The sequence below is a fragment of the Mustelus asterias genome, chromosome 23, assembly GCF_964213995.1.
Source record: "Mustelus asterias chromosome 23, sMusAst1.hap1.1, whole genome shotgun sequence".
Classification (NCBI taxonomy): domain Eukaryota; kingdom Metazoa; phylum Chordata; class Chondrichthyes; order Carcharhiniformes; family Triakidae; genus Mustelus; species Mustelus asterias.
Window position 1 is genome coordinate 4,308,098 of NC_135823.1, and position 21,171 is coordinate 4,329,268.

Genomic DNA, 21,171 nt, shown 5'->3' on the forward strand with positions numbered 1-21,171 from the left:
TGCTTTGTGTGACTGACTTCAGACAGACTCAGACTTCCTCCTGTCTCCAACATCTGTGAGTAAAACACTTTCTTTTCTCCCCTTTTCCATTTCTTATTATTTCTAGTTTTGTAATTTATTATTGTAGCTACATTATATCTTTCCAGTCATAAAGTCATTGCCGCACAGGAGAAGTCCATTCGGGAACTCAAGTCATAGAGTCCTTACACTGCAGAAGGAGGCCTTTCGGTCCATCAAGACTGCACCGACTCTCCAGCAGAACGTTCTTCCCCGGCCCAGTCCCTGTAATCCCACCTTTTACCCCACTAATCCCCTTAACCCACACACCCTGGGACACCAAGAGCAATTTAACATGGCCAATCAACCTAACCTGCACATCTTATAGACTCCATATTCTCAGTAGAATTATCCAATCAGTCCTATTCTCTCTACATGCTCCTATTCCCCTGCATGTTTCATTTTGAAATTACTGATCATCTTCTGTTCCACCATCCTCATAGGTAGTGAGTTCCAGATCATGCACTCTCCATGCCTAAATATAAATCTTCAACAAATCCCTGCTCTACCTCTACTCAATAATAATGTCCCTGATATTACATTTTTGGTCCAGTCATATAGACATATGTCTGTCTGGCAGCCTGCATGGAGATTTTCAGCTCTCTGTGTCCAGGACAGGAAGCAGTGAACAGGGATCTTTCAATCAGTCTCAATCAGCACCTTCAGGAGAACTGGGAGGGTGAATATTAGATACAACAGAGTGAGAATGGAGGGAGAGTGTGTGAGATGGAGATTTACACCTTTTGGGGAATGAGAGAGGAAAGAATGTTCCATAGAAACTAGAATTGTCTGTTCTGAGATTCTATTCTGTACTGACACTGATGACTTTTGTAAACTCCTTTTGCAAGATATCAGAAGGTGAGGATCTACAGACACAAATCTCAAACCAAATATCACATCAACATCTGATAGTCATTTAATTGATCAGTACCTGAATATCAGCAACTGGAAAAGCACTAAGACGCACACACACACACACACCCGAGTGAGTGCACTGAGTGTGGAAAGAGTTTTAACCAGTTACATAACCTGAAAAAAATTCACAGTGGAGAAACACTGTACATGTGTTCTGTGTGAGACTTATCTGATTATTTAACCTGAAGCAACACAAGGATACCCACGCCATGGAGAAACGGTGGAAATGTGGCGACTGTGAGAAAGGATTCCAATTCCCATCTCAGCTGAAAATTAATCTGCGCAGCCACATTGGGGAGAGACTGTTCACCTGCTCTGTGTGTGGGAAGGGATTCATCCAGATAATTGACTTGCAGAGACACCTTCGATTTCACATTGGGGAGAGACCGTTCACTTGCTGTGTGTGGGAAGTAACTCAGCGTGACATCAAGCCCGCAGAGACACCAGCAAGTTCACACTGAGGAGAGGCCATTTACCTGCTCTCAGTGTGAGAAGAGTTTCAGTCATTTGCCCTTCTTGTTGAAGCACAATGTCACCCACGGCCAGGAGAGACCTTTCAAATGCTCTGACTGTGGGTGGGATTTCAAAAGCTCTCAGTTAATGATGTACCATCAGCACATTCACACTGAGGAGGGACTGTTCAGCTGCTCTCCAGTTTGTATATTACAAACCTTTTTAGTCCAGTCATATAGACATATAGCTCTGTCTGGCAGGCTGCACGAAAGTTTTCAGGCCTGTGTGTCCAGGATAGGAAGCAGAGAGCATGGATCTGTCAATCAGCCTGAGAATTGGGAGTGTGAATATTAACATAGAAACATAGAAGATAGGAGCACGAGGAGGCCATTTGGCTGTTCAAGCCTGTTCTGCCACTTATCACGATCATGGCAGATCATCCAACTCAATAGCCCAATCCTGCTTTCTCCCCATGACCTTCGACCCCAAACGCCTCAAGTGCTGTATTGAGCCACTTCTTGAATACAGGCTCACCACTCTTTGGGTGAAGAATTGTCTCCTCATCTCCGTCCTAAATGGTCTACCCTGATTGCTCCAACTGTGATCCCTAGATCTGGACTTCCCCACCATCGGGGACATCCTCCCTCCCTGCATCTACCCTGTCTAGTCCTGTTAGAATTTTATAAGTCTCTATGAGATTCCCCCTCATTCGTCTGATCTCCAGCGAAAACAATTCTAACCTAGTCAATCTCTCCTCGTACATCAGTCCAGCCATCCCCGGAATCAGTCTGGTAAACCTTCGCTGCGCTCCCTCGAGGGCAAGGGTATCCTTCCGCAGAAAAGGAGACCAAAACTGCACACAATATTCTAGATGTGACCTCACCAAGGCCCTGTATAATTGCAACAACACATCTCTGCTCCTATACTTGAAACCTTTTGCAATGAAGGCCTTCTTTACCACCTGCTGCACCTGCATGCTCACCTTCAGCGTCTGGTGCAAAAGGACATCCAGGTCCCGCTGCACACTCCCCTCTCCCAATTTGCAGCCATTCAGATAGCAATCTGCCTTCTTGTTTTTGCTTCCAAAGTGAATAACCTCACATTTATCCAAATTATACTGCATCAGCCATTGATTTGCCCACTCACCCAACCTGTCCAGATCATGCTGAAGGATCTCTGCATCCTCGTCACAGTTCACCCTCCCACCAAACTTAGTATCATCTGCAGACTTCTGCAAAATCCTTCATCCAAATCATCAATATATATCGTGAATAGCTGGGGTTCCAGCACCGATCCCTGTGGCACCCCCCTAGTTACTGTCTGTCAATTTGAAAAGGACCCATTAATTCCTACTCTTTGTTTCCTCTCTGCCAACAAGTTTTCTATCCATCTCAATACACTTCCCCCAATCCCACGTGCTTTAATCTTGCATACTCATCTTTAATGTGGGACTTTGTCGAACGCTTTCTGAAAGTCCAAATATACCACATCGACTGGCTCCCCCTTGTCAATGTTACTAGTTACACCTTCAAAGAATTCCAACAGATTTGTCAAGCATGATTTCCCTTTCATAAATCCATGCTGACTCTGTCTGATCCTGCCACTGCTTTCTAAATGCTCCGCTATAAAGTCCTTGATCATGGATTTGAGAATTTTCCCCACTACCAATGTTAGGTAGAACAGAGTGAGAATGGAGGGAGAGTGTGTGGGATGGAGAATTACTGCTTTTGGGGAATGAGAGGTAGAGTTTTTTATCAAGCTGGAGAGTGAAGTATTTGATTCGGAGACTAGGGTGCTGAATCTTAATAAAGGAAATTATGAGGATATGAGGCATGAGTTGGCCTTGATAGATTGGGGAGAGTGACTTAAAGGGATGGCAGTGGATAGGCAGTGGCAAACATTCAAGGAACACATGGGGGAACTGCAACAACTGTTTATTCCTGTCTGGCGCAAAAGCAAAAGTCTGATGAGGCACTTTACAGCCTTCTGGACTCAACACTGAGTTCAACAACTTCACACCCTGAACTCTCTCCTCCATTTTGATTTGTTTTTTTGCCGAGTGCCAGTCTGCATCTTGTTTTCATGTTTTTTTGCTTCCAGACAGAGCTGTCCTTTATTCTGCCATTAACACTTACTCTGGATCAATGCTTTGTTTCTTTACTACAACCATTACCTCTCCCTTTGCCTTTTGTTCCAGGACATTTTTGTCATTTAATCTCACCCGCCCTCTAACCAATTCTTGACTTACCCTTTTGTTCTACCCGACCCTTGCCCTTTCTCACCAGCATCAAACCCATCACATTTCTCCCTCTCTTTAATTCAAGTAGATTTACATTTGACGTGAAACTCTATTGCTCTCTCCACAGATGCTGCCAGACATGCTGCGTTTTTCCAGTTCTTTCTGTATTTATTTTTGATCTATCTGTCGTGGTCGGAAAATCACTATTTACTATCCAGAATAAAATAAATGCCCTTCATCAGCTTTTGTGGATCAAAAGCTTCTCCCAGGCTCAAGGAGCTTCAACCCACTGGAAGCAAATTTGAGAGACCGGCCAGTCCAGCAGAAAGAAACCCTCTGACCCTCCCATTTCACTAACTGTCAGAATGAACATGGTTCAGTCCTGGGTGTGATTAACAGCAGAATCCAACCCCTGTCATCACTTGTGAACTCACTGGTGTCCCTTCAGGTTGGGTAACTGAGCGAATCCCTTCCCACACATGGAACAGGTGAACAGCGTCACCCTTGTGTGAACTTGCTGGTGTCTCCACAGAATTGGTAATTGATTGAATCCTTTGCCACACACGGAGCAGGTGAATGGTGTCTCCCCAGTGTGAACTCGCACTAAGTTGATCTTTCTCAACATCCTAGCTATGACTATAACACTACATTCTGCACTCTCTCCTTTCCCTCTCTATGAACAGTATGCTTTGTCTGTATACCACGCAAGAAACAATACTTTTCACTATATGCTAATACGTGACAATAATAAATCAAAATTAAAATCTCTTTAAGAGAGAGAGAGACCTGGGCTTTCCAGAGTCTGCCCCTCCCTGGATTCACTTCCTTTCCCTTCAGTTGCTGCAAGTCCCCAATTTCCCCCAGAATGAGAAAAGAAATGGAAAGGAGGAGACACTGATTTCCTCCCAGATGTTGCTCAGAGGAGGAAGTTTTAGCCTGAAGCTCATTGGCTAACTTCCGCGCTGACGTCACAATGCAGCCCTACCTGAATCAGCCAATCGGAATCACTCTGCTCTGCTATGACGTCTCTGGGTTCCAGTGCGCAGGCCTGGCGTGCGGACACGGGAGCCCCACCCCCTCCTCCCACTCCCCCTGCACTGCCTGGAGCCAAGGTTTCCAGGCAACCAGTTGATGGCTCTGGCCAGAGCGAGAAGCCGCTCAGTGATCTCCCTCTCCCTCCAGGATCTGGACTGTGCATGTTGGAGGGAGAGGGGAAGCTGCGCGTATGTGGGGGAGAGCCCACTCCCTGATCTTCATGCTGAGGTGTTGACCAATGGGACGAGTTGGAGGACTGGAAGGACTGTGGTCCTCCAGCCAATCAGAGCGCGTGCTTTGTGCGGAAACACACACACCCGAGTGAGAGTGTTCCAGTGCACTGAGTGTGGAAAGAGCTTTAACCAGTTACACAGACTGAAAATACATCGCAGCATTCACAGCGGGGAGAGGCTGTACCCGTGTTCTGTGTGAGATTTAACTGATTGTTTAACCTGGAGAGTCACAAGGACACCCGCACCATGGAGAAACCGTGGAAATGTGGGGATTGTGGGAAGGGATTCAACTTCCCATCTGCACTGGAAACTCATCGACACAGTCACACTGGGGAGAGATCGTTCACCTGCTCTGACTGTGGGGAGGGATTTACACAGTCATCCAGCCTGCGGAGACACCAGCGAGTTCACACAGGGGAGAGACCGTTCACTTGCTCTGTGTGTGGGAAGGGATTCACTCAGTTGTGCACCCTGCTGACACACCAGCACCTTCACAATGCGGAGAGACTGTTCAGCTGCTCTCTGTGTGGGAAAGGATTCAGTTTGTCATCTAGCCTGCTGAGTTACCAGCGAGTTCACACTGGGGAGAGGCCTTTCACCTGTTCTTTGTGTGGGAAGGGATTCACTCAGTTACCCTACCTACTAAAACACAAAGTCACTCACACCAATGAGAGACCCTTCAAATGTTCTGACTGTGGGAGCGGATTCAAAAGCTCTCAATTACTGATTTCCCATCAGCGCATTCACACTGAGGAGAGACCATTCAGCTGCACTCACTGCTCAATGAGATTTAAATGGTCAAACAACCTACAGGAACACCAGCGAGTTCACACTGGGAAGAGGCCTTTCAGCTGCTCTGATTGTGGGAAGAGATTCATTCAGTCATCCAACCTGTGGAGGCACCAGCGAGTTCACCAGTGATGACAGAGGTTGGGTTCTGTTGTTATTGCTGCTGTTAATCGCATCCAGGATTGCACCATGTTCATTCTGACAATTGGTGAAGTGGGAGGGTCGGAGGATTTCTTTCTGTTGGACTGGTCCATCTCACAACTTTGCTTCCAGTGGGCTGATGCTCTTTGAGCCTGCGAGAGCACATTTCCACTGAAATGATCCACAAAAGCTGATGAAGGACAATTATTTTATCCTGTGCAGTAAATAGTGTTTTTCCTACCACTACAGGTAGATCTAAAATAAATATAGAAAGAACTGGAAAATCACAGCACATCTGCCAGCATCTGTGGAGGGAGAAACAGCGTTAACATTTCAAGTCCAATGTAACTCTACTCCAGAACTAAAAAGATGGAGAAATACGATGGGTGTTATGCTGGTGAGAAAGGGGGGAGGGTCAGGTAGAACAAAAGGTAAAGCCAGGGATTGGTTAGAGAGCAGGTGGGATTAAATGTCAAAATGTCCTGAAAGAAAAGGCAAAGGGAGAGATAATGGTTATTGCAAAGAAACAAAGCAATTTTGTCACTAGATTACTTTAATTGGAACCCCAATTACAAAGAACAAAGAACAATACAGCACAGGAACAGGCCCTTCGGCCTTCCAAGCCCGCGCCGCTCCCCGGTCCAGGATTGAATCCTGAATCCAGGATCCCCGCCCAATTTTCCAGCCTATCTACATCCTAATATCCTATCCACCGAGCTGTCCCTCACAGCTACGATGCTTTGTTCATCACAACTATTAACTCACCCCCACCCCCCCCCATTCCAGACCATGTGATCTCCAGGGAGAGGCGAAAACCCAGAGTGAAAACCCCAGGGCCAATATGGGGAAAAAAAATCTGGGAAATTCCTCTCCGACCCCCTGTGGCGATCGAAACGAGTCCAGGAGATCACACTGGCCCTGATCAGAAAATGCTTCCCAACCCTATTCATTTCCACTTCTGCTTTACGAACACCATCTGAATTCCCTGCCCCCGAGACAGGTTCCCAACTATCCGCAGTCTCGCTCTGTACTGGCCCCAGCAAGATGATCATAGAATGAAGCCTTGAAACGAGAAACAAAGAACAATTAGCCCGCGCCGCTCCCTGGTCCAAACTAGACCACTCTTTTGTATCCCTCCATTCCCACTCCGTTCATATAGCTGTCTAGATAAGTCTTAAACGTTCCCAGTGTGTCCGCCTCCACCACCTTGCCTGGCAACACATTCCAGGCCCCCACGACCCTCTGTGTAAAATATGTCCTTCTGATATCTGTGTTAAACCTCCCCCCCTTCACCTTGAACCTATGACCCCTCGTGAACGTCACCACCGACCCGGGGAAAAGCTTCCCACCGTTCACCCTATCTATTCCTTTCATAATTTTATACACCTCTATTAAGTCTCCCCTCATCCTCCATCTTTCCAGGGAGAACAACCCCAGTTTACCCAATCTCTCCTCATAACCAAGCCCCTCCATACCAGGCAACATCCTGGTAAACCTCCTCTGTACTCTCGCCAAAGCCTCCACGTCCTTCTGGTAGTGTGGCGACCATTACTTGCCCCACTATCTGTCATTATCAGGAATACAATAGAATTGTTTCACACTATCCCTTTATCTGATTCTATACAATCCCTTATTCACACAGTTTCAAATGTTGAGGCTAATCAGAGTTTGAAGGTCTCTTTTGTCAGTCCATTTATCTTCATTGCACAATCATTACATACACAACAATTAAACTTTTATATTTTACAGCAAATAAAACTCAGTCTTTTACTATAACTACTAACTCATTATTGATTCTTTAACTAATTCAATTAAGGCTCACCACTTATTCAGTCATCTGTTAATGACTGTTGCTAATTATTACAGTAATCTTTAATTAATACATTTGGTTAATGTTGGGGACATTTGTCGTAGGTTCAAGAAATTTCAAGTAACCAGGGGTTTAAGTTACTAATAAAATACTAACAATGAATGAAATGACCTTAGATTAGGTTTACAAGCTAATGGAGTAGCAGACTACATGAGACACAAATAAACACAGTAAGAGATTTAACTAAATATGAGATTCGGACAAGTATTTCTGATTTAAACTTATTTTTGATTTGATTTAATGTATTATTGCCACATGTATTAGTATATAGTGGAAAGTATTGTTTCTTGCGTGCTATACAGACAAAGCATACCATTCATAGAGAAGGAAAGGAGAGAGGGAAGAATGTAGTGTCACAGTCATAGAGGTGTAGAGAAAGATCAACTTAGGGTAAGGTTCAAAAATTCAAAAATCTGATGGCAGCAGGGAAGAAGCTGTTCTTCAGTTGGTTGGTACCTGACCTCAGACTTTTGTATCTTTTCCCCGATGGAAGAAGTGGAAGAGAGTATGTCTGGGGTGTGTGGGGTCCTTAATTATGCTGGCTGCTTTTCTGAAGCAGTGAGAAGTGTAGACAGAGTCAATGGATTGGAGGCTGGTTTGCGTGATGCACTGGGCTTCATTCATGACCCTTTGTAGTTACTTACGGTCTTGGGCAGACCAGGAACCATATCAATCTGTGATGCAACCAGAAAGAATGTTTTCTATAGCGCATCTGTAAAAGTTGGTGAGAGCCGTAGAAGATATGCCAAATTTCCTGAGTCTTCTGAGAAAGTAGAGGCGTTGGTGGGCTTTCTTAACCATAGTGTCGGCATGGGGGAACCAGGACAGGTTATTAGTGATCTGGACACCTGTATTTTGGATCTTTAGATGTATGTTAAAGAAATCTGTACACTTTAGCCAAAGGCAGGTAGCCGCAAAGCTTAATGGGGTAGGAGGCATATTGAGACAAACCACAATCTTTAGGACAATGAAATTACAGAATGTGAAAGTTCTTATCAATAACAGTTACCAGCAGTAAGGTCTTCTCAGCCCCTTCATGAATAGGGAAGTTCATAATGTGCAGATAAAGCAGGCCTTCTCAGAATCCCTTATGAATACGGTTGTTCACACTGTCCAGATAAGACAGGTGGTCTTAGAGGCCCTTATGAATAGAATTGTTCATATTGTCCAGATAAGGCCGGCCTTTACAGACACAGGAATGTACATCTGTCTGGCCTCGCCATTGATATAGGCAAGAGTTGGTGGGAACCTTAACTTGGACCTTTGTGGCCAAGCATCACGGGTTGCTGAGCAACAGAGGGAGGAAGCATCTGGACTTTATGGACTAATGAAACCCCATGAAGTCAAAGGGTAAATGCAATTGGCTAAAATGTATATCAGGTATTAATTGTGATTGGTTTGTATTGAAACTGACTGGTTCATAAGTAACTGAAGGCGGGAAATGTTAACTTGAGAAAGGTATCATTGACTTGTCTGATGTATTGTAACCTCAGAGTGGTGTTTAAATGGTCAAGGCTTTCTCTTGCAGTAAGGCATTGGATTGCCCAATGTTCATTCTTCCATCGGTCATTGGTTAATAAAGATACGTCTTTAACTGGGACACAGACTTTCATGAGTCTTTGCATTGGCTCTAGTTTTTGGCGATACCTAGCCTCCAGAGAACCACGCAACAGTTAACACAAGATACATTGGTTCAACAATATACTTTGTGTAGGTTTCTTTCGAACTAATCTTGATCAGGTTGAACAATCAGCCTCATTCTTGAGCCAGACTTTGACAGAATATAATGTCCTCTAGCTTATCAAAATGATTGAAGAATTCCTTAGTTCGGACAACTTCTGCTTGCTCAGCAGTGTCTAGAGGCTTTTAAGTTCTTCTTTAACCTTAATAAAAATTGAGAGTTATACAAAATATTCTGCGTCAGCGTTTCATTGTCCGCCACGTTGGTTGATACCCTAGTCAGAGGGTCAACAGGAGAAATTTCAGCTGCTCCAGTCTCTCCAACTCACTGAAGTCCCTCATCCCTGGAGCCATTCTCGTAAATCTCCTCTGCACTCTCTCTAAGAACTTCAAAGATCAAAGAACAAAGAACAGTACAGCACAGGAAACAGGCCCTTCGGCCCTCCAAGCCTGTGCCGCTCCTAGGTCCAACTAGACCAATCGTTTGTATCCCTCTATTCCCAGGCTGCTCATGTGACTATCCAGGTAAGTCTTAAACGATGTCAGTGTGCCTGCCTCCACCACCCTACTTGGCAGCGCATTCCAGGCCCCCACCACCCTCTGTGTAAAAAACATCCCTCTAATATCTGAGTTATACCTCGCCCCTCTCACCTTGAGCCCGTGACCCCTCGTGAACGTCACTTCTGATCTGGGAAAAAGCTTCCCACCGTTCACCCTATCTATCCCCTTCATAATCTTGTACACCTCTATTAGATCTCCCCTCATTCTCCATCTTTCCAGGGAGAACAACTCCAGTTTACCCAATCTCTCCTCATAGCTAAGACCCTCCATACCAGGCAACATCCTGGTAAACCTTCTCTGCACTCTCTTTAATGCCTCCACGTCCTTCTGGTAGTGCGGTGACCAGAACTGGACGCAGTACACCAAATGTGGCCTAACCAGCGTTCTATACAGCTGCATCATCAGACTCCAGCTTTTATACTCTATATGCCAACATTAAGGGCATTTAAATGGTCATTGGATAAACATATGGATGATATTGGAATAGTGTCGGTCAGATGGGCTTTAGATTGGTTTCACAGGTCGGCGCAACATTGAGGGCCAAAGGGCCTGTACTGCGCTGTAATGTTCTTTCGAGTCTTTAAGAGAGAGAGACCTGGGCCAACCTTTCCAGAGTCTGCCCTTCCCTGGATTCACTTCCTTTCCCTTCAGTTGCTGCAAGTCCCCAAATTTTTTTATTCATTCATGGGACATGGGACATGGCTGGCCAGCAATTATTGCCCATCCCTTGAGAACAAAAGAACAAAGAACAAAGAAAATTACAGCACAGGAACAGGCCTCACCGACCATGCTGCCCGACTGAACTCAAACCCCCTACTCTTCCAGGGACCGTATCCCTCTAAAGGAACAACAGGTGGTGGTGAGCTGCCTTCTTGAATCGCTGCAGTCCACGTTCTCTGTGTTGACCCACAATGCCGTTCGGGAGGGAATTCCAGGATTTTGACCAGCGACTGTGAAGTAATGGCGATACATTTCCAAGTCAGGACAGTGAGTGGCTTGGAGGGGAACTTGCAGTTTGTGGTGTTCCCATGTATCTGCTGCCCTTGTCCTTCGAGATGGAAGTGGTCGTGGGCTTGGAAGGTGCTGTCCAACGATCTTTGGTGAATTGCTGCAATGCAGCTTGTAGATAGTACACACTGCTGCTACTGAGTGTCAGTGGTGGAGAGAGTGGATGTTTGTCGATGTGGTGCCAATCAAGCAGACTGCTTTGTCCTGGATGGTGTCAAGCTTCTTGAATGTTGTTGGAGCTGCACCCATCCAGGCAAGTGGGGAGTATTCCATCACATGACTGACTTGTGCCTTGTAGATGGTGGATGAACTTTGGGGAGTCAGGAGGTGAGTTACTCGCCGCAGTATTCCCAGCCTCTGACCTGCTCTTGTAGCCATCATGTTTATGTGGTGAGTCCAGTTGAGTTTCTGGTCAATGACAACCCCAAGGATGTTGACAGTCATGGGGCGGCGGTCAGAGTGCCTCTTATTGGTGATGGTCATTGCCTGGCATTTGTGTGGTGCAAATGTTACTTGCCACTTGTCAGCCCAAGCCTGGATATTATCCAGACCTTGTTGCATTTGAACGTGGACTGCTTCATTTGATTTGATTTGATTTATTATTGTCACATGTATTAACATATAGTGAAAAGTATTGTTCCTTTCGTGCTATACAGACAAAGCATACCGTCCATAGGGAAGGAAACGAGAGAGAGCAGAATGTAGTGTAACAGTCATAGTTAGGGTGTAGAGAAAGATCAACTTAATGCAAGGTAAGTCCATTCAAAAGTCTGGCAGCAGCAAGGAAGAAGCTGTTCTTGAGTCGGCTGGTACGTGACCTCAGACTTTTGTATCTTTTTCTCGACGGAATGAGGTGGAAGAGAGAATGTCCTTAATTATGCCGGCTGCTTTGCTGAGGCAGCGGGTAGTGTAGACAGAGTCAATGGATGGGAAGTTGGTTTGCATGATGGATTAGGCTACATTCACGACCTTTTGTAGTTCCTTGTGGTTTTGGGCAGAGCAGGAGCCATACCAAGCTGTGATACAACCAGAAAGATTGCTTTCTATGGTGCATCTCTAAAAATTGGTGAGAGTCGTAGCTGACATGCCAAATTTCCTTAGTCTTCTGAGAAAGTAGAGGCATTGGTGGGCTTTCGTAGCTATAGTGTCGGCATGGGGACACCAGGTTAGGTTGTTGGTGATCTGGACATCTAAAAACTTGAAGCTCTCGACTCTTTCTACTTCAGTATCTGAGGACTACAAAAAGGTCGTGAACAAGGTCGTGAATGTAGCCTAATCCACCATGCAAACCGGCCTCCCATTCATTGAATCTGTCTACACTTCCCGCTGCCTCGGCAAAGCAGCCAGCATAATTAAGGACCTCACGTACCCCGGACATTCTCTCTTCCACCTTCTTCTGTCAGGAAAAAGATACAAAAGCCTGAGGTCACACACCAACCGACTCAAGAACAGCTTCTTCCCTGCTGCCATCAGAGTTTTGAATGGACTTACCTTGCTTTGACAAAGGGACAGCTGGACTCGAAACGTCAGCTCTATTTCCTCCTTACAGATGCTGCCAGACCTGCTGAGATTTTCCAGCATTTTCTCTTTTGGTTTCAGATTCCAGCATTTGCAGTAATTTGTTTTTATCGACCTTGCAATAAGCTGATATTTCTCTACACCCCAGCTATGACTGCAACAGTACATTCCACACTCTCTCCTTTCCTTCTTGATGAACGGTATGCTTTGTCTGTACAGCGCGCAAGAAACAATACTTTTCATTGTATACTAATACATGTGACAATAAGAAGACAAACTAAATCAGGAGTCGCGAATGGTGCTGAACATTGTGCAATCATCGGCGAACATCCCCACTTCTGATCTTATGGTGCACGGAAGGTCATTGATGAAGCAGCTGAAGATTGTTGTGCCTGGGACACGACCCTGAGGGACTCCTGCAGAGATGTCCTGGAGCTAAGACTGACCCTCCACAACCACAACCATCTTCCTATGTGCCAGGTTTGACTCCAACCAGTGGAGTGTTTGCCTCCTGATACCCATTAATTTCAGTTTTTATCCCCCAGAATGAGAAAAGAAATGGAAAGGGGGAGAAAAGAAAGTGTTTTACTCACAGATGTTGGCCTCTTTTTAGGTCAAACCAAATAAACAAACTCAAATTAAGTCAGGACAAAGTAAGAGGGGCAGCTCCCCAAAGGGAGGGGGAACAGCCCGAACAAAAATCAAAGTACAAAGGAAACTTAAAGACATCAAATTAAAATGTGATTATCAGGGTCATAATGCACCCCAACCCCTGCAGTGCCCAACGGGCACGGAAGGCATCAACTGCGCCCGTGGACACCACATGTTCCCTCTCCAGGGACACCCGGCCGCGAACGTAGCCGCGGTAGAGGGGCAGACAGTCAGGATGGACGGCCCCCTCGATCGCCCGCTGCCTGGACCTGTAAATGGCGTCATTCGCCAGGCCCAGGAGCAGGTCCATGAGGAGGTCGCCATGCCAACCCGCCCCTCTCCGCACCAGGTGTCCGTAGATCAGGAGCGTGGGACTGAAGTGCAAACAAAACATCAATAAAAGGTTCTTTAGGAAAACAAAAAGGGAGTGCAGCCTAAGACACAAAACATAGACATGGTCCACGGACTCCACAAGGCCACAGAAGGGGCACTCTTCGGAGCCCGTGAACCAGTGAATCCTACGGTTGTGCGGAACTGCTGCATGCATCACCCTCCACCCCAGGTCCCCGATGTAATTGGGGGAGATCCCTCCGTAGAGGGACCTCCAGCGGGGACCTCCACCGCCCGGCGGCAACAAGGCCCGCCAAGGTGTTTCCGGGCGACAGGCGAGGAGGCGGTAGTGGAAGGTGTGCAGCAGCAGCCCGCACAGGAAACGCCTCCGCGCGGTAGATAAAGACACGGAGGACATTTCCGCGAGGCGGCTCATGCTGTGGGGCACCTCACCCGAGGAGGGGGGTTGAGGCTTTGGGCCAATGTGGAATTCCGTCCGATCAGGGGAACGCTCGGGTGGGATCCCACCGCACGCCTGCGCCGCCTCGAGATCGCGTGTATTTTCAGGGCCGAGTACGACCGCCCTAAGCTCTCGGATGGCTTTGGCCGCGTGCCAGACGGACACCCCCGCGCGCTCAGCCAGCACGAGAGGGCTCACCCTCCGCCATCGAGCACGTCCCCGATCCTGGTCACCCCGGCGTCCACAGCCCCCCTCTCCACCAGCCACCTGAAGTCATACGACTGGAGGAGTGGATTCCTGAGCAGCGGCTCTCGCACGAGAGCTGCTACTCCTGACGGGGGGGAGCTGCGTCGCGAGGCGACCGTGTTCCAGATAGTGAGGAGGTCCTGGTAAAAGACGGGCAACTCTTGCAGGGCAGTCAAAACACGCCCCAGATTGATATGCAGGAGCTGCACGTCATAATTGAGGCTGTACCACTGGCGGAAGAAATACGTCGCCATGGCACACCATCGGGGAGGGGGCTCAACGTAAAGGTACCTCTGCAGGGCCTGGAGGCGGAAGGTCGCTATCTGAGTGCGAAGGCACACCAGACCTTGTCCGCCCTCCTCAAGCGGGAGATGCAGAACCGCAGCAGGGACCCAGTGCAGTCGATTGCCCCAGAAGAACCGCACGAGGGTTCTCTGGATATTGGCAACAAAGCCAGGGGGAGGGGTCAAAGGGACCAGCCGGTACCACAGCATGGAGGCGACGAGCTGGTTTATGACGAGATCCCACGCCCCGTAGGACAGCACTCGGAGCAGTCCTGTCCAGCGATTCAGGCGGGCGGAGACTTTGGCCTCCAGTCCCGCCAGTTCGCCGGCCAGGATTCCTCAGCTGGGCAGAGATGGGCCCCCAAGTAGAGGAGGTTGGTCCTGCTCCAGCTAAAAGACCTGAGCTCCTCCGGAAGGGGGTCCGTCTCCCAAGGACCGACAAGGGGTCCGGAGCACTTGGCCCAGTTGATCCTGGCGGAGGACGCGGCGGAGTACACCGCCTGGCATTCGCGCATCCTCCGCAGGTCAGCTGGGTCCGTGAACATAAGGAGCACGTCATCGGCGTAAGCTGACAGGACCACCCCTATGTCCGGTCCATGCAGGGCCAAACCCGACAACCTCGTCCGCAAGAGGCGCAGGAATGGCTCCACGCATACGGAATACAGTTGGCCGGACAAGGGGCAGCCCAGCCGTACTCCTCTCCCAAAGTGAAGGGACCCGTTAACCTTAATCAGACACTCTGCGGCAGAGTACAGTAGTCGGATCCGGGTGACAAAATGCGTCCCGAACCCGAATGCCCGCAGAGTTCCGAGCAAATACTCGTGCTCCACCCTGTCGAACGCCTTCTAATGACAAGGCGGCATCCGACAGACCAGCCCTCTGGGAATGATAGAATAGGTCCCGGACGAGGTGGAGATTATCGTGTATACAACGGCCCGGGACTGTGTAGGACTGGTCAGGGTGGGGCGGCACGGTAGCACAGTGGTTAGCACTGCTGCTTCACAGCTCCAGGGACCTGGGTTCGATTCCCAGCTCGGGTCACTGTCTGTGTAGAGTTTGCACATTCTCCTCGTATCTGCTTGGGTTTCCTCCGGGTGCTCCGGTTTCCTCCCACAGTCCAAAGATGTGCGGGCGAGGTTGATTGGCCATGCTAAAATTGCCCCTTAGTGTCCTGAGATACGTAGGTTAGAGGGATTAGTGGGTAAAATATGTAGGGATATGGGGGTAGGGCCTGGGTGGGATTGTGGTCGGTGCAGACTCGATGGGCTGAATGGCCTCTTTCTGTACTGTAGGGTTTCTATGATCGTGTGGTCCAGCACGGATCCAAGGCGTGAAACCATAGCCTTGGCAAAGATTTTATAATCCGTGCTGAGGAGGGAGACCGGGCGCCAGTTTTTGAGGAGGCGGAGATCCCCCTTCTTGGGCAGCAGGGCAATGATGGCCCTGTGCCACGAAAGGGGCATCTCCCCGGGAGCTACGCTCTCCCCCAGGACCCCCGCGTAGTCGTTCCCCAGGACGTCCCAGAACGCCCTGAAGAACTCTATTGTCAGCCCGTCCAGCCCAGGGGCCTTGCCCCGACTGAGGCCATTGAGGGCGCCGGTCAGCTCGGCCATGGTGGTAGGGGCCTCAAGCCTGCCGACGCCCTCCAGGCTGACCTGCGGCAGGTCCTCCCACAGAAGTCTGCGGGCATCCTCGTTGGATGGATCCGGAGTGAAGAGGGAAGTGTAATAATCCCAAGCAATGGCCCGGATGCCCTCCGGATCCGAGACGGGGGAACCGTCGTCGGCCAGCAGCGTAAGGAGCTGCTGACGGTTAGCCCGCCCTCTTTCCAGCGAGTAGAACAAAGAACAATACAGCAGAGGAACAGGCCCTTCGGCCCTCCAAGCCCGCGCCGCTCCCTGGTCCAAACTAGACCATTCTTTTGTATCCCTCCATTCCCACTCCGTTCATATGGCTGTCTAGATAAGTCTTAAACGTTCCCAGTGTGTCCGCCTCCACCACCTTGCCTGGCAGCGCATTCCAGGCCCCACCACCCTCTGTGTAAAATATGTCCTTCTGATATCTGTGTTAAACCTCCCCCCCTTCACCTTGAACCTATGACCCCTCGTGAACGTCACCACCGACCTGGGGAAAAGCTTCCCACCGTTCACCCTATCTATGCCTTCCATAATTTTATACACCTCTATTAAGTCTCCCCTCATCCTCCGTCTTTCCAGGGAGAACAACACCAGTTTACCCAATCTCTCCTCATAACTAAGCCCGTCCATACCAGGCAACATCCTGGTAAACCTCCTCTGCACTCTCTCCAAAGCCTCCACGTCCTTCTGGTAGTGTGGCGACCAGAACTGGACGCAGTATTCCAAATGCGGCCGAACCAACGTTCGATACATCTGCAACATCAGACCCCAACTTTTATACTCTATGCCCCGTCCTATAAAGGCAAGCATGCCATATGCCTTCTTCACCACCTTCTCCACCTGTGACGTCACCATCAACTTAGAAGAAGGGGGAGCCGCGGTCCAGGTCCACCCGGAACTGGAGCCACGACCTCACGTACGCGCCGTGAGAACTGGCAAGGTGCAGGTCCCGCAGCGCACCATTCTTCTCCCTGTACTCTGAACGCAGGGCCGGGTCCGCGTCGGGCTCACTGAGACGTGCCTCCAGGTCGAGCACCTCCTTCTCCAACTCCTCGAGCCTGGATTTCCGCCTCTTTGTCGACCCCCTCGCGTACTCCTGACAGAAGGTACGGACGTGAGTCTTGCCCACATCCCACCAGAGCCTCAAGGAGGGGAAGCCTCCCCGCTTCCTTCTCCAGCCGGCCCAGAATCGACGGAATGAGTCCAGGAAGCGCTCGTCCTCCAGCAGTGTGTTCTTAAAGTGCCAGTACGCGGACCCTCGCTGGACGCGAGGCGGCACAAAGTCCGCCCACACCAGGCTGTGGTCCGTGCACGACACGCCGGACACGTTCGCCCTCGAAATGTAAAGGCGGTCGAGCCTGGACGCTCCGACTCCAGGCCTCACGTAAGTGAAAGCTCTGGAGCCAGGATGGAGATGTCTCCAGACGTCCACCAAGTCGTGGGTCCCGAGCAGGTCCCGCAACTTCACCATCGCCGGGGTGCGCAGCCAGAGGCCGGTGCGGTCTCGTGCCTCAAGGGTGCAGTTGAAATCCCCCCCGAGGATAATGCATTCGCCTCCCGCGATGGTGTCGAGATGAGCGGACACTTTCTCGTAGAAAGTCGTTTGCTGCGGTCCGCCGCCCGGGGCGTAGACGTTCAGCAAGTGAATGACCACGCCCCCCTCACGGACCGTCAAGTGCAGCAACCGGCCTGGCACCGGCTCCTTGACCCCCCAAGATCTCCGGCTGATAATGCGGGGCCAGCAAGATAGCCACCCGGCTTGAAGCGAGCGTGAGGTGGCTCATGTAGACCCCCCCTCGCCACTCCAGGAGCCAATGGGCTTCGTTTTCCGGAACGGTGTGGATTTCCTGCAGGAAACACACCGCATACTTCCCGTCACGGAAGACCGAGAAGTTCTGGAACCTGCGGTGTGGCTCACTGCTGCTGTTGATGTTGAGGCTGGCTATGGTCACCTTCATGTCAGCAGCTTCGTGCCACCGTCACCACTTATCTAAACATGTGGGGGGGTGCTGGCGCAAGACGCGCCAGTCCCCCCCCCCCCCCCACCTCGAGCCTGTGGAGGAACCGCAGTACCCAACGCCGCTCTGTTCTAGCCAGGCCCGACGCGGCATGCGAGCATGCCCTCACGGACCGGATGAGCAGCGCCAGGTCCGGCCAGCGGCCGAGGGCTAGCCGGATGATGTCAGGGCGACCGGAATGACTTCTGAGAAAGGCCCTGAGTTCCCTGGAGGGGATGAGGGACGACTCGGTGGGGGGCACGAGGGAGTCCCCCGCCTCGCTCTGGGCAGACTCCGAAAGTGCCCCCATGCCCACCACCGAGCCGCTAACCTCCTCAGGGCAGTCGCCCCTCGGCTCCGGGTCCCCCGCCGCAGGACGTACGGCGGGCGGCACGGAGCCGCCAACTAGCACCAACTCGCACCAACTCCCCCCCCCCCAATCCCACCCCCTGGATCGGCGGAGGAGGGGTCCCCCCCGGGCTCACCATCCCCGGTTTGCAGGCTCGCGTGCGATGGCAACTCAGTCCCCCGCTCCACCCCAGACGCCTGGACACCTCCCAAGTCCGGCGAAACCTCCGGATCCAGGTTGGGGATGTCCAGTGTCCAAGGTCGGGACGGAGAGGATGAGTGGACCATTTCCTCGCCACCGCCGCACGGGGACATGAACATTGGGGTGCTGCCCCAGTCCCCCGGCATACTAAAGAACAACTCCGGGTTGAAACTGGCCGGGTGGAAGGGAGCCACGGGGGCCCCGCTGCCACCCGGCCCCGGGGTGTCTATGCCGGAGGACTGAGGCAGCACCTGTTTCCGTTTACATGGCACCTTGCCCCCCCTCTGGGGACAAGCGCAAAGATGGGTGGGGGCACGGCAGGAGATGACTCGCAAGGGGGGAGGGGCACGCAGATCTTGAATGCCAGGGCACCCGAGGGGCCGCGCCTCTTTTTGTTGTCCTGCCCTCGGGCAGGAGAGGCCCCTCACGCTCTGCCCCTTTTTGCCTTGCCACGTCCCCCCTGCCTCCCCGTCACGTCCCCCTGCGGTGTCGGTTTCGGTTCTGGTTCCGCCAGCCGCGCCAGCTCGGGGTCGCCCACCCCCTCATGCCCGGAACCGGGATCCTGCGCGTCTGTGGCGCTGGGCCCAGCACTAGGCCTCGGAGAGCCCACAGACCCTGCTGATGGTGGTGGAGAGGGGGGCGCAGGTGAAAACAGTGGCGGTCCCCGAGCCGGCCACCGGGGCAGTGGGGGCCGGAGTTCTGGTACCCCCCTTTCTTTTTTTCGGTCCCAGTATACCGGGGGTCTTCTGACGTGTGGAGGCTCCGCTCCCCCCCCGCCGGCAGCTGAGGTGGCGGTTGCTGCCGGCGTGGCCTCTCCTCGCGGGGGGGCAGGTGGTAGTACTCGGTTTGGGGGAGAGGGGGCTGCGGTCCCAGCTGCGGCCGCCTTGGGTTGTTGGTCGGCAGCCTTGGAGACGGGGCAGTTCTTTCTAATGTGCCCCGCCTCCTTGCAGGCATGGCACCGCACACCGTCCGCGGACCAGAAGACCCGGTACGTGAGTCCCTCAAAAGGGATATTAAAACCTCCCTCCAGGACCTCCTCCCGGGCCAGGCGGACAAATACCTGGCGCCGGAAGGAGTAGATATAACGTAGGGAGAGGTCCTGAAGGCCGAGCAGGATCGGCACCACCCCGGACCTGACCTCCCCCAGTAGATGGAGGTGGAGGAGGAGCAGCTCCACGGGTAGGAAGGGCGGGACGTTCGAGAGCACGATCTTATGGGCGGTGGCCTCCAAAGGGTCCACCGCCAGGAACGTCCCGCCCACCGTGAGCCCCCTCTCCAGGGCGAGGTGGACCGTCCGCTCGGCCTTCAAAAAGAATACGGCCCGGCCGTACATCTTGGAGGCCGCGACAATGGCTGAGGGGCCGACAACCCCAGCCATTGCCTTCACGCAGGCCTCGATGGACATGTCGGGGTGGGCGCAGCACTTAACCCCGAGCTGTCTCGTTACCAAGGAGAATGGCGGCAGGGCCTTAGGAGTGGCGGGGGCTCTGGTCGCTACCACGCCCGCATAGGTGGGCCGAGAAGGCCCTGCCACCGGCGATGTCGCCATAATGAATAAGCGAGTGCTCCGCCCACCCCGAGACTGCCCAGATGTACGGCAGGGCGTATATGAGGAGGGGAAAATAGGGGAGGGCGGGGTAGGTGGGTGGGGGTCCAGGTGCTCTCTCCCCGGAGTGAGAGGGAGAGAGGAGGTCGGAGGAGCAGGAGGGTGGACGAGGGACAAGGCACGGGGGAGGGCCGGTGTCCCAGTCAGGAGAAAAGAGGGGAGGGGGTGCCGGTGTTGGGGGCAGCAGCAGGGCTCTTCAAGCCCTTTCAGGCGCAAACAGTCCAAGTCCGTGGTGTCTTCACCCCCCCCCCCCCCGGCAGATGGAAAAACTAACAGTCTGAGTTGACTTCTCCGCCCCCTCCCTTTCAGTCACTCTGTGCCCTCTCTCCCTCCAGGGAGAGAGCACCCTCCAGTCAACAGACGGATGGACAACAGGCCGGCAGGCAGGCCAGACGGCAAGCAGGCCAGACAACAGGCAGGCAACAGCTCACCTTCCTCCCCCTTCCCTCCCTCCTGCAGGAAGCCGAGAACAACAGCAAAAAGCTCTATAACACAGTGTGTTAGTCACATATGATTGAAAAAGGTGGTACAAACAAGTCAACGTTTCTGCCCGGTTTTGAGCCAGGGACCTTTCGCGTGTCAGGCGAACGTGATAACCACGACACAACCTTTCTGATGCTGGTTTCTTTTCGTTTATCACAAACACGTTAATACAAAACAATTACAAATACACAAAGAACAAATGTGAAAAATACATTACCAATGGCTAACGCCATCCATTTATCAGTTACTGCCTTCTATTTAGGAAGGGTTCACTCACGGTCATAGTTGTCCAGGGCCTTTGTCCTCTAAATACACCTCCATTTACAAATCATAACCTACAAAGTGACAAACATTAGTACAACACAACAAGAATAAACATTGCAGCAAATCCGCCGCCCTCCAGGGCACCGCCTCCCGGGTTTTTCCCC